The sequence below is a fragment of the Pogona vitticeps genome, chromosome 1, assembly GCF_051106095.1.
Source record: "Pogona vitticeps strain Pit_001003342236 chromosome 1, PviZW2.1, whole genome shotgun sequence".
NCBI classification, from domain to species: domain Eukaryota; kingdom Metazoa; phylum Chordata; class Lepidosauria; order Squamata; family Agamidae; genus Pogona; species Pogona vitticeps.
Genome location: NC_135783.1, coordinates 92,695,631 through 92,709,472, shown reverse-complemented (window position 1 = coordinate 92,709,472; position 13,842 = coordinate 92,695,631). Strand labels below are relative to the sequence as shown.

The 13,842-nt window shown below is 40.9% G+C and overlaps 1 protein-coding gene across 1 annotated transcript in view; it reads left to right on the top strand.

Moving 5' to 3' along the window:
- Nucleotides 1–13,842, top strand: part of LOC144586492 (uncharacterized) — a 1,082,363-nt gene that overhangs the window by 338,491 nt on the left and 730,030 nt on the right. The window lies entirely within an intron of this gene.

Genomic DNA, 13,842 nt, shown 5'->3' with positions numbered 1-13,842 from the left:
GTGCCAATTCAGCTAGGCATCAGCCATCTTGTTTAGCCAGGACTGCTTTCTTAGCCATCTCCTATGCCACAGTCCAGAATCCACATCTACTAATCTCGATATCTATTAATCTTTTACCCCAATGCTCTTCTCCTGGCTTCTCAGAATATTAAAGAGGTGTCAAATGAATTATATTACTCAGAATCTTGAATGTTATTGCTATGAAGATTCTAAAACAATTTTAAAGCATTTTGAAAGCATTTTAAATTGTGCTTTTTAATATTATGTGTGTATTTTTTAAAATGATGCATATCATGGTGTTTTAAGTTGTGATGATGGTGTTGTTTTAAATGCTTGTGAGCTGCCTCAAGTTCCTTATTAGGTGAAAGGTAGCAAATGAATAAATACAGTGGTGCCTTGCTTAATGATTGCTCCATTAAATGACAAACTGCTATACGATGACTGTTTTCATGAAATTAAAACGATATTTTAATAGCCAAAATCCGCTTTGTGACGATCAGTTCCCTGCTTCAGGAACCGATTCTTCACATTACGACGATTTTAAAACAGCTGATCAGCTGCTTCAAAATGGCCACCCGCTGTGTAAAATGGCTCCCCGCTGTGTTTTTGGATGGATTCCTCGCTTTACAGGCACCGAAAATGGCCACCCACCCCTATGGAGGATCTTCGCTGGATGATGAGTTTTCAGCCCATTGGAATACATTGAACGGGTTTTCAATGCATTTCAATGGGTTTTTTTATTTTCGCTTAATGAGGATATCACGATTTTGCTGGAATGGATTGTCCTCATTAAGCGAGGCACCACTGTAAATAAATAAATTAGATGGCCTGTGCAAATACACTCTAGTCTACTTTTTACTGGAAAATGTGGCTAACAACAACCCTTTAACTGTCTGTGGATGTAAGACTAGAGTGATGCCAAGCTTATGTCTCCCTGAATGTATCAAATTATATAAAGATACAAAGATCTGTCTCTGCAGCCTGGTCCTGTGAAGGCCACGGACCTGCAACGGGCCACAGACTGGGGTTTGAGGACCCGTGCCTTAGGGGAAGAAATGAGGAACATAGCAACGGCCTGATAAAGGTCTTCTCCTTTCCCCCTGTAGTAACGGGAATCATAACATCACAGAATCATATTTCCCCCAAATGTATCAGCAGTTTTTCCTGGCAGTGTCTTTATACTAATAGCTCCCCTTTGATGTGAGTTTAATTTTGGGGGGTGTTTGAAATTTGGGATAGATGAGTGGAATTTTGACAGTATTTTGTAGAAAATCCCATAGTGGATTGCAGAAATAAAAACAGTTGTTTCCAAAACCAGATTTAGAATTCCCTCTCTGGGAAAAGCCAGCCTGTGCAGCCTTCTGAAGGCTGCATAGTCCCTGAGTAGAGATGGGGATGACTCACCATTTTGGTGAGTTGTCTGACTTTGTGAGTCGTCAAAAGTTGGCTAAGCGAATCCAGGCTGTCTTTTGCAAAGTTGGCTAAGGGAATCCAGGCTGCCCTTTGCAAAGATGGCAGCTGCAGCTTCCCTACCTTAAATGAAGCTGCAGCCACCATCTTTACAAAGGGCAGCCAGTTTCCTTTTTTCACACCATGGCTGTGGAGGCCAGATGGAGACCTTGGCGGTGGTGATTATGGTAAGGGGGTGTTGATGGGGCGGGGGGGCTAAGGTAGGGAGAGGAAGGGATTGGGCAGTATGCTGTGTGGGTGGCTGGCTGTGGAGGTGGGTGGCTGCCTATCAGCCCACTGATCAGGTGATCGGTGGCCAGTAGGCAGAATGTTGTTGGGTTTTTTTATTACGAAGGACAAATAAATGGGGAAATATTTGTCAAGCTGTATTCATCAGGACTTAAAATTTGATGAATACAGATTTAATGAATCAACTGTTTTGTTAAAAAAAAAGATCCGTTTTTATATTTGTCCCCATCTCTATCCCTGAGTGTCACAAGGAGAAACTGGTATGCCATTTTTGAATATTTTATACCTAGGAAACCCCTGGAAAGTTTACCATAAGTATATAACATATGTTGGATACCTTCACCTGCTCATGGTTGTGCAAAAATCCTCCATATATTCCCAAAGCCTGGCATCTTGAGGGACGTGGTGGCTCTGCGGGTTAAACTGCAGAAACCTCTGTGCTGCAAGGTCAGAAGACCAGCAGTCGTAAGATTGAATCCATGCGACTGAGTAAGCTCCCATCACTTGTCCCAGCTCCTGCCAACCTAGCAGTTTGACAGCATGTAAATGCGAGTAGATACATAGGTACCACCTTGGTGGGAAGGTTCCATGTCTAGTCATGCTGGCCACATGGCAATGGAAACTGTCTACGGACAAATGCTGGCTCTACGGCTTGGAGACCGGGATCAGCACCACGCCCTAGAGTCGGACACGACTGGACTAAATGTCGGGGGGGGGGCAACTTGAAAATCCAGCAAATGATGTGTTTTTATATTTCTATCATTTCAGTGCAAGCCTTCTGTACTGCAGTGTGAAGTACTATTCAGAAAATCACTATTGCAGTTCCTTATCCTGATCGTGGCAATTTGGCAGTAATTTTCAGATATTAAATGCTCCCTGCTGGGGTCCTGATAGTCCCAAATGCTTCCCCAGGTGAAAAGGGATGTCTAAGGGGCCTCCAAACCTGAAGGGAGACATTTATTGACTTTGTCTCATTCAATTGTAAGCTATTTTGAGGGGTTTCTTTATATAGCAGACAGATGGTTTGTGACTCAGAAAGGATATGATAAAATTAACCAAAAGATCTTTGACATATGAAATGGGCATAATGTTGCAAGGTCTCAACATCTTTCTCTGAGATTAGGAGTGTGGTGGCTCATTCTCAGGGTGTCCGGTCATGGAGTTCTAATTCAGGGCCACCAGCAGGTCAGAAGATCTTGCATCCTTGATGGTTCCCTCTTGAGTTCGCAAATCTTTTAGACTTGGTGACACGTGAATGGTTACCAAAGTACATAAATAGACTGTGCACAAGAAAGGAAGATTGCTGATTGTTTTGGTTGCATTGTCACTAACTAGAAATACTTTAAAATGAAGCTTGGAAGATCAGTTAAAAACACTTTTGTTTACCCACTCACTGATAATTGATTTTCATCCCTCCCCCGCCCATTATACAGGGCCAAATGGAGGGGAAGGGAAAAATACAATATAAAATCTTCCCCTGCTGAGGAGGCTTAATCATTTTCCAAAGCAGCAGATCAGTGGGTCTTGGGCATTTTTCAGACCCACAGAAGTTCAGGTTCCCACTCAATTCCATGTCACTCTTTTTCAAAATGAGCTGCCAGACAGACTTGTCCATATTGCTTTCCTCCTCAGCAGCAATATGTAAGTCTCTTCAAGATTATGTATTAAACAGCAACCTCTTATTTAGTTGAAAATAAGTTATTTATTTAGTTAAAAACAACATACCTATCTCTAATTATGTTTCTTTGTAACACTGCCCAGGCCTTTGAGAAGGAAGAAGTGCAGCATGTATTGATGATAACATTGGGAAACAGAGAGGAGGGGGGAAAGGTGGAAAATCATAGGCAGGATATTGAACTGGGTAGGTTAAGGTCTCCATCTCTTTGTTTTTCACACGGAGCAGAATGGGAGAAATGTGTAGCTAACTATGCAGCAACCTTTGGTCTGAGTATTTGAAACCAGGAGCTGGATGAGGGAGGGTCCTCTTGTTCATCAGAGCCTCTACTGTTCCTTAGCTAATGCCTAGACAGTTATAAAATGAGCTCCTCATCTTTGCAGATCCGTAACAGTTTAGTGGAGGTGAATGAAAGAACATAGGAGGAAAATCGAGGGAATTAGTTGAGGTAGCCTTTTTCTTTCTCCTCTCCTTTTTTTTGCTGTCCACATGGCTTGTTCAGAGTTTGTATTTTTACTGCTCCACTTGTGAGGTTTATGGTCAGAGACTGAAAGTGACCATGATAGAAAAAGGATGAGATGAGCTGTGCTTCATCCAGGCCCAGCAAGTTCAGGGAAAGGTCATCTGGTGCTAGTTTGTAACAGCAAGCTCCTCATTTCCTTACCATTGCTATTCTGCCTAGGATTCATAGGTATTCTAGTTCCAAATATCTGCAGGGAAGCACATAGCCTAACTGCTGCCTAGGTCAACATCTAGGTAGAGAAGTCTGTATAGAAAGCTATAATACAGTTATGTGATAAATCTGTCTGCCCTTGCTGAAAGAAGAGACGGAACCTTTCAGAGACGTGGAAAATGTTTCAAAGAACCACTTTAGTCCAACTCCTGTGAAACAACGGAGCAATTCAAATTTAGCCTATGACCGAGGGTGTCTTGGGAGACAGTAGGAGCCTTTGGGTCAGAACTGAGAATTTTCTCAGGGCACCAGCCTGACAGAGATGTTTTTAAAAGTCTATTGTGTGGAATTAACAATGAGAGAATGCAGAAGAAACTGCTGTCAGAAACACAGTTAACCTTTGACTCTTAAAGCTTGCCCTGGGTATGGAAATTGCAAATTAAAGTGTATACTGGGTTTACTGGAACCTCTTTTGTGAATTGGCAAGAGGTACACTAAACAGTTGACACTAGCAAAGGAAGATAAAAAGAAAATTGATATACGGATCTCAAGAAGGAAAGGATGCAGCAAGGGCCTGCAGATTTAAAAATGAAAAATGTCACAATTTTGCCCTAATGGGTAACACTACAAATGTATGAAGAACTGAGAAAAAAGGAGCAGCTGTACAATGGACTGGCATAAAGTATTTTAAAACTCCTAGAACCTATGAATTGGAAGAGAGAAACCCTCAGATTCTGGATGAGAAAGTGGTCTACAGCGTTCATGGTATAAATGAAACAAAAAAATTAATGATATGTGGAGGTGTGAATCTCACAGCCTTTCACTGTCAGAGAGAAAATCAAGAGAAAAAAAAATTTCAGTGAGATTTAGAGATGGGTACAAATCACCAGTTCAGCAGTTCGTGCTAATTTGTTTTTCAGCTGAACATGTGCTTGGCATTTCTCAGCCCTGCCTCCTCCAATGGGCACCCACTCAAAGGCCGCACTCTGGCTTCCCTGCCCTGCCTCCTCCGGGCACTGCCTCTCAGTGGGCACCTGCTGAAGGTCAGGGTTTTTTTTCCTGGAAGTCATGCCAACTGATGCAGGACTGTTGCAATTCCTAGGCAGAATGCCATCAGTCATGCATAGGATTCACCAGAAAGGGAGTAAAGTTGCACAGAATGTGTGTTTTTCCTACATAGAACAGTGGGTGAAAGGGGAAAAGGAAGGGAAGGGAAGACTGGAGTCCTATTTTTTTTCACAGGAAGCAAGGACATCTTGCTGATGGAGGAGGAGGTCTCAGCAGGAAGCCTTGACATGGTGAGACTTAGAAAATCACCAGACTCAGAAACCTGGTGAGTACTCAGCACATCCATGACTCCCTGTATTTTATGTCAACAAAAGAGAAGGTAATATTTCAAGTAGGTGTTGAATGTGTGATGACTCTTTCCAAAGAGCCTGTCAGGGCAGAACAACAACAGTTTTGTGGGCCCTCCTTTAAAGAATAGCACATTTATTATAGACATAATGGCACAAGCATTTGTAGAGTAACAGCAGCCTTCTAAATTGTAAATAAAACAAACAGGCCTATCTCTGCAAAATACAGAAATGCCTCCAAATAAGAAAGAAAGAACAATAGTTTTAAAAAGAAAATGTGGAGGAACATTTCAGCCTTACAAAACATTCTGACCTTAAGGTGGCAATTCTTGAACACAGGTACTTCCAACAGAGAGTTCAGTGCGAATCTATTCTATGAAAGTGTGTGCATGTTTGCTTGGGCACAGAGGAAGGGTCTACTGTCACATCTCATTGGCCCTCCATGGGTCCCTGCCAAGGATATATGGCAGATGTGGAGTGGATCCCTTCTCCAGGACATAACCTGAGTGTGACCGCTCCTCTTGAGCCAAGAGATAGGATGGACCAAAAGGGGCAGGAAGGTGGTACAAACCCTGCCTAGGAGTTTTCCCACCAGAAGAAGGATGAAAAAAGGAGGCAGACAAATAATTCTTGGCAGTTGGGAGGGAAGAGGAGAAGGATTGGGTCACTACTCCCGAATGGAGTGGGGAGGAGTCTAACTCCACAGTATATGCAGGATACATGGTCTGCAAAGGAAGCCCTCCTCCAGGATACATACTTTCTTATTTGGTGTTCAAAGGACTGATTATAGATGACTCAGAGGCATCTGCCAAGACCAGACTGATCATCACTCCGAAAGCTAAAAAGAAGAATCTTGCTATGTAACAGAACCAATCTAATCCCAACCCATGTCATTTATGCCAAGATAGACAGTAATAGCACTGCAACAGCCAGCCAAGGATATTTGAGAAGGGAAGATGGAGGTTTATCAACCCTGACAGTTTGTTGGACCATTTGGATACAGAGCGGGGTGAGCAAATAGTGGAGCAGGGATGTTTCAAGAGGAGTGAAAAGAAAAATGATGTCTATACAGGAAATTCTGCTTCAAAATCTGTTGCCCAGCCAGAGCTCATGTTGACATAGGAATCTTCTGCTACTGATTCAAATTCATGCCTCACTAAAAGTACAGTCCACTTGCCACGTACTGTACCTTGACATGCTATTCCTAAGTCAAGTCATTATTGCATTGAAGTGTATCTTCTTTGCTTCTCAGATGGCATATTTCAAATTCAGATCTAAGGCTGTGTGAATCTTCACATAAGCACCATTTTTGTTGAAAGTTTAAGGATGCACACTAACTTTTCTATGCAAACCATGTCTTGCCTATGTGAGAAAAAATAATGAGAGCCCTATTTGACAGAATCACTACAACATATAACTTCAGGGGTATGAAGAGTGGATTATTTCACCTTGGCTAGTAAAACTGATCAAACCACTGATGGTCAAAGAACATTTTGTAGGATTAAAAGTAAAGAGTAGCTGCCCATACTTTTGAATTCTACAGCTTCACACAGAAGGAAAGGTAAGAGGTGAGACAGGTGAAACGTCTGCTTATACGGAGGACTTTGTAAATTATTCTTCCATGGTGGCTGCTTCCACATAGCAAAACTATTCATGCGTAGAGTCTCACCACACTGCTGCACATGATGGAGCACTTTGGAAAAATGTTATCCCCCATGTCATCAAAAACTAGAGCATCTCTCTCTTAGCTTTCCTCTCACTCACCAGCTCGACAATGTTCTGGAAATATCACCTGATTATTTAAGGTTCTTGTTTTCTTTATAATATCCTGTGCTTTTATGACCAAAACCATTCTACACATTTAATCAGGACTTCATTTGAGGGTTTTAAAAATATTTTCCTCCGGATATTTAATGGCAGAGCTTAGAAAAAAGTTACAATTTTTGGGCAGCAACTTCTATAGCCAGTCCATACAGCCCTTGACAACACTGGTTGGGGGATTTCAGAGTTTTCTAATCTAAAACTTTAACTTTTCCAATCTTGTTTCCTTCTTGAAATGAAACCAGACCTAAGCAGTTTCTCCCACTTATATTTGTTTACTGAGAAACACATAAGCCAATAAGATTTACAGCATCCAGCAGAACCCTGTTTACAAGCAAAAGACATCTTAAGTCACTGCTGGCATTTTAAAGGCTACAAGAACAAAGTTTTAGATGTACTATATACCTTTATGTTCACAGTGAATTCAGGTCCTAGAGCTGTTTAAAGGTGTAACTTTATCACATCCTTGACAATGTTCTCAGAAAGACAATCATTAATCTAATCTCTCTGTGTTGGTTATGACAATTTGTCATCAAAGGCTTCTAACAGCAGTGGGGTCTACTGAAAGATTAAAAAGTCTTGCTATGTTTTGTTGAATTAACAAACTGTCTGCAATTGCTGATTTAGATTAATATTCATCCTTCTTTCCTGAATAGACCAAGATAAGATGCAAGAGAATGGTCCCAAACCTTTTGTGCCATTTAATATCAGGGAATTTATTTCCACTGTTTCTCTGGCTTAAGACTGATGGCTCTGGAAAGCCATTTTTTAAAAAGGCATTCTAAGCAATCTAATGCATACCTGGCAACTCACAAGATTTAGGCTCTTTCATTCACCTTGAAGGCCACGTTGCTTTGACCTATGCTGGAAATAAAGCTAAGGAAACTGGGATAGATATTCTAATATTTATGTATTCACACTATATTTCCCTATCTCAGAGATCACACTCATCATAGCACTAAAAAGGCATAATATTTCCATTTGGGAGAAGATTCTGGGAGACAGGCACATCATCCATATATTTCTGTATACAGGCCAAGTTTATTTCATTCCCATTCATGTAATGGTGATACTTTTGACTGTGGTGTGAATCTACCATGAGTGTATGTTCTTTGTTCTTTTTGCCATCTTAAATATCTGAAATGTCCTGTTCATTGACTAATGTCAAGTGATGATTCATAGGCATAAATCTCATCTTCAATTCTTCACTTCAGAGACCTGAATGCCAAATTCAGCAGATAGATGCATATAGTTGACATATTAGATGACAAACAGCAATCAGCAAGTCTTCTGATGAAATTTCATTTGATGTGAATCACCTTTTATTCTGGTCTCTTTGGAAAATCTTAAATGAGACATTTTGCTGCTAGTCAGCTTTCAAAAGAACTAAGATCTCTTTAACACCTTGGCCAGAATCCTGTTTGAGGCCATCATGCGAGTAATTTTTGTATTTTGAGGCCTTTCCATTATCTGACTGGTCACCCAATTGATTTTTGTGACCAGGTGTACACCCAAACATACTGTGGACAGCCGCCACAGTACTGCACACCACCTGTAAGAGTATAACACCCAATGGATTCTGATCCTTATATTTAACCGTAGAACACCCAAATGCCTTCACATCATGGTGTCATTGGATGACAGCTGTAGCTTTAAGAAAACACAACATTGATAATGTTACTTGAAGACAGCTACCAGGGTACATAGAGTACATAGACCTCTGTAACAATATACACCTGAATGTGGTTATATTTTTCTGTCAGAACTTTCTAGTGACTACAACAAAGGTACGGATGGAGGGGACAGGGCCCTCAGTGATTTTAAATATTGAGTGCCTGAGAAGGGCTACAGAAACTCTGGCTTTCCGTCAGTTACTTACTGTAATCTTGTCCAAAGAAAAAGGTGTTTGCCTGCTGGTGGTAGGACAATGGAGGAAGAGCCTGGTCTCTTGTGAAAGGAGTCTTTGAGGGCTCTTGGAAAGAGACTAACACAGAGGAGAAAACCAGTTGCCAGTGAAAAGAAAATCTGCCATCCTTTTGTGCACTTACGTATGTGTTGGGTGATTCTAGATCCAAGCCATTTGAAACACAGAATATTTCAAAGGTTCTTGGTGTCCAGCTTCTTCGTGTAAAGTTACTATAAAAACCAGAAAAGCTTTAAAAAGGAAATGCAGCTGTTTCTGAGAGCTAATAAGACAGTTGAAAAGCCAGAATATTGCTGAATTTCAGTGTTCTCTGCTTACAGTCCTCCTGTGAGTCATATATGATGCTATAGCTGCAAAGAGTGAAGTGTTACCACAGAATAACAAATGATAAAAGGTGCCTCTTTCCAGAGAGACAACAGGAGCGGGGTGAGTTTTTGGAATATCTCCCTCAGACATAGAAGTTTGACGTTTAATTATGAAGAGTTAAGGCCAAGTTGACTTGAGTGCCGGAGAGAAGGTCATGCGTGTGTAGTTACTGAAAAGACCTACATTAACTTTGGACAAGTGAAAATTTCTTAAGGCACTGAAAGAAAGCAGGAGATTTCATCTTGTGCAGGGGTTTTAGTTAAGAGTGGTTGGCTTTGATCTAGCAAGGTTTGCTCTTGGACAGCACATCACATTGTTCAGGAAGCCTCAGCAAAAATCAACCTGCTGTGAAGAACAAAGACAAAGTCATGTAGTCCATTTCAAAGCAGAAAAAGAGAATGTTACTCTGGTCCTGTTTTAGGGCCCAAAGTTATAGGGACAAGCTTATGGAATGTATTGGAAGACATTTTTGCTTTTGTTCAAAGAGTATGAGTGTCTTATTCCATGCTGGAAGAGCGAGCAGAGATTCTGGACCTCTGGAGTCTGAAATGAGGAAAGAACCAAATAAATGGTTGCCCTGGTGATCAGGTCATGGTGAGCCTGTGAGATTATGGGTCACTGTGGAGGATTCCATTTCACCTTAACCAGAACCTCTTTTCGTGATATTTGCTAAATGCTAGGGTTTTTTTTTTCTGAGCTAGATTTTTTACTTGTGTACTGCCTGGAATCAGCATTATTGTCTTCTTGGCAGTTTAGTTTAGCATTACTTGAACAATGTTCAGGCTCATGTGGCCTCTTCCCCTCCAGTTAGCCACAAAGCAGAGATTGGAAGCATATATTTTGACTTTCATGTAATCATACTGTAGTTTAGCACTATATCTGAGTGCATAGAAACTGTGGTAAATATTATCTGTGGCTAACTGAAGTAAACAAAGTCTAAAATATTCAGGAAGCTGCTTTTCCCAACAAACCTGAGTCGAGAGTAACTACAGTTGAGGATTTGGATGTAATGCTAAACTGCAGTTAACTGAAAACAAGAGTGAAAGATTCTGGTCTTTCCTTCATGGCTACCCTGAAGCAATAGAAAAATAAGATTACATGCCCAAGAATAATTCATATTTATGCTAAATCATAGATCAGCACTTATGCCATTGTTTTCTAACCCAGATTAATGAAATTAAACAACAGTTGTTGCATTTTCAAATTGCTAAGCAGCTGTTATTTCTTTTAATTAAGAGCCACAACAATCTATTTGTGTGCAGAACCTTACCAAGGACAAGGTTTTGAAAATTCAAGCCAATTTTTGGCGTTGTATAAAATGAAATCTAGAAGTTCTTGTGCCATGTTAAGTCCTGAAGGAAATAATTTAACTAATGGGTCTGGAAATGTGCCAAATCTGCAGTGTCACATTTCCACAAATCTCATTTGCAAAATGTTCATCTGACTTTACTTGTTAGGTACATTTTCTAAATGATTTATTTGTCACTGGTTATGAGAAATTTATTATTTTAAATTAGCAGGATTCCTAGACATGTACAGGAGGTTTGCAATAATGGTCCTGGGTATGATCAAGTAAGTCATCGGAATTTTGCAGAGTCTAAGGAAAAGTGATCTAACACGGTTTAATTAATTAACCCCTCAAAAAAATGCTGCACTGATGCAAGTTGAGAGGGAGAACAATTAATGTCTGCTACAAATTATGTCAGCATTCTGTTATGTTTTATTCATACACAACTTCATATAATGTAATTAGAGATTAAAGGCTTCTAATTCTGCCATTATTTACACCCTGCATGTTACATACTTAGCTGATTAATGAGAACAAAAGAAGGAGCTATGCTACTTTCTCATTTAAATAACCTGAAGCCAATATTCACTAGCCTACAAATTGCATGTGCATGAAGGGCAGTGTTTTACATCAAGGGAATACACAGTATGACATGTTGAATGAGGTTCAGATGAAGTATGCATGCATGGGCACATACACACACATATGCATGCTAAATTGTCCCCAGAACAGCAATACTCTAATACTCTAATCTGGAAACAATGAATAGTAGCTCATAATTGCTCTCACTTAAAAGGAGCATTCTACATTTAAGTTGCACACTGTACATTTTTAGAATTCAAATAATTACAGTCACTGTTCTATTTAATTCTTCAGGATTAGCAGCAATAAATGAAATTTTGGAACAGCATGATACTTTTCGTCTTTCTATAGTCTTTCAGCTTAGTATTATCCCCAAGTGTATTTCTGAGACCATTTCAAAGTCCTGTTTTGAAGCATGATCCCAGGTATGTGAAGAAGTGCCTGCTCTTGTTAAGATCTTCAGAGATGGCTCTGCTGCCTGAGATGAAACTATTAAATATGTGGAATGGATCCTTCTCAGCAGTGGCACCAACACCTTCTGAAACAGATAAAGACTGCATGTTTAAACTACCTGACTCTCTTCTGCTTCCACTGCAAGGTATGTTGATGATGTTTCTTTAAAAATAATTCTGATTGGTTTTAACTTGCTACTCTAATTTTTGTACTGGTTAGCTTTGGGGGAGGGAGCAATTGTTGGGCCAATGTTGGAAGTCAAAGAGTGATATGGAAGTGCATACATAACTTAAACTTATTAAATGAACATCAATTCTAGGAAGTAGTGACATATTATTGTGTCTAATTTCAAAGATGTTGGCTCCACTCACCCACATTGCTGAGCGGAGCTCCATTGCCTTCCCTCCCAATATACAAGATACAAGCTTGTGTTGATTACCCAGGGGGAGGGGGGAGCATCCATAAAAGGACGCTCCACCATGTATGCAGCCTCTTCCCAAGGCTTTCACCCTGCCCACCCTCCCTTTAAACCAGTGTGAGTCTGACTAGTCATCCAGTTGGGGGGCTGGATAGGAATTTTTGATCAGCTACCAGGATTGGCAAGTTGGTCGAGGGGATTTTTCGCCTGTCCCACACTGGCATGGGGTTATTGTTTGTTATATGTTGTTGGTTGTTGAGTTACTTGTTTAGGTCACACAGTGTTTAGTGCAGAAGGAACTAGAACTGGTGAGTGCCCATTGAAAACAATGGTAGTGATAGCACGTCTGATCTCAAGGCGCTGTGGATCATGAGGTCACAGTGCCAGGAGGAAGGATGGCCTGGGGTCCCCAGCACGCTGAGGGCTGCCAGGAGCTGGGGCTTATAGTCCTGGTGGTTTGCTTGCTGTTTCACCGGCTGGGGACATGAGGTCTTAAGAACCACGCAATAACAGGGCATGGGACTCACCTGAATAAGATTGGAGAGGAGGTTCCATGAGATCTTTGGCTCCAGACCTGTTCCCACACTACTGCAAGCCCCTGATTTTCTCTGGGCAAGAATTTACATATGTGTTTTAAGTAAAGTGTGGCCCTAGTTTACCCCATCACCTGCATCTTGCCTCTTTAATCTGGGGTGGGGGGCAATGATTAGATGGCAGTGTGTTCTGTGTCCTCTCTTCCCAGCAAAGATATATTTAAAAACTGTCCACCATTCTTGTACAAAGAAAAACAGAATCCTTCTCAGTGGTTAAACTGTGCAGTGGTTAAACTCCTGTTGTTGTTGTTGTTGTTTAGTCATTAAGTTATTAATAGTCTGTTAAACTATTTTTGAGTCAGCTGCATACTTCCATCTTGTTTTTGTTGAAGGACACTGGGCTGTGTGTACTTGATTTTCTAGATGCAAAGCAGCAGTGCTGTTAAATGCTAATTATTCAAGTTTTGCTATCAGTTTTATGATGTTAAAGGTAAAGGTTCCCCTTGACATTTAGTCCAGCTGTGTCTGACTCTAGGGCGCAGTGCTCATCCCCGTTTCCAAGCCATAGAGCCAGCATTTGTCCAAAGACAGTTCCCGTGCTCATGTGGCCAGCGCGTCTAGATGCGGAACACCGTTACCTTCCCACCAAGGTGGTACCTATTTATCTACTTGCATTTGCATGCTTTGAAACTGTTAGGTTGGCAGGAGCTGGGACAAGCGATGGGAGCTCACTCTGCTACGTGGATGCGATCTTACGACTGCTCATCTTCTGACCTTGCAGTACAGAGGCTTCTGCGGTTTAACCCGCTGCACCACTAGAGCATTTGGTGAGGATCAAATCAAGCTGATGTCAATGCTTAGTGTCAGTAAGTATAACATGTTGGCATAAATTTTCTTTTTACACAATTTGTTCTGAATTTATTTATCCAATTTGCCGTTCCATAAAGGAGCTATCCAGGACCTAATCAATGAAAACTCCTCTGGTTTTTCACGTCCACAGGTCTTAACAAATGTTTGAACCTCTCTACTTCCTTGTGAAAGACAGAATCCTGCCTT